The 512-nt window shown below is 30.1% G+C and overlaps 1 protein-coding gene across 1 annotated transcript in view; it reads left to right on the top strand.

Moving 5' to 3' along the window:
* Positions 1-512, top strand: part of LOC119585848 (maestro heat-like repeat-containing protein family member 1) — a gene marked incomplete in the record, with an annotated part of 26,167 nt that overhangs the window by 927 nt on the left and 24,728 nt on the right.

Below are 512 nucleotides of genomic sequence, written 5' to 3'. Positions count from 1 at the left end.
GTATAATTAAGTAAAGGAAATAATTATACTCTTCACTAAGTAGCTTTCAGGTCATTGTAAGTTTTGGTAGAAACCAGAGAGATAAAGTAATAGATGTTTTGAAAGAATATGGCAGAGAAACTCAAGCCTCCATTTTTTTTTCTGTAAAGAATGCATACTTTTCTTGCTCACTTCCTAATTAACACTTTTGTCAGTATGATTATAGTCAGAGACATTAATGTAGTACAAGATAAACAGTATCTATTTATTGGTGAATTCCAGAACATTTCACTTACTCATCATAGTTTGTCAAAAATTTTACATGTAAAAATTACATAAAAAAAAAGATGATTCAAGATATTGAAAAACAGGATTTTCCTATATGTGTGAATTTGTATCATAAACTCACTGGTAATTTGTTGTCAATTAAGAATTCATTGCTGGAACATACCTTTATGTGGTGAAGGTTTTTTTAGCCTTTGCCAAAGCACCAGAAACTGGATTTTTAAACTACCCAAGCTTTATCACTTGGC

The sequence above is a fragment of the Penaeus monodon genome, chromosome 20 (assembly GCF_015228065.2).
Source record: "Penaeus monodon isolate SGIC_2016 chromosome 20, NSTDA_Pmon_1, whole genome shotgun sequence".
In the NCBI taxonomy this organism is placed as follows: domain Eukaryota; kingdom Metazoa; phylum Arthropoda; class Malacostraca; order Decapoda; family Penaeidae; genus Penaeus; species Penaeus monodon.
Note: the sequence above shows the minus strand (reverse complement) of the source record. Positions and strands in the feature narration are given on the sequence as shown.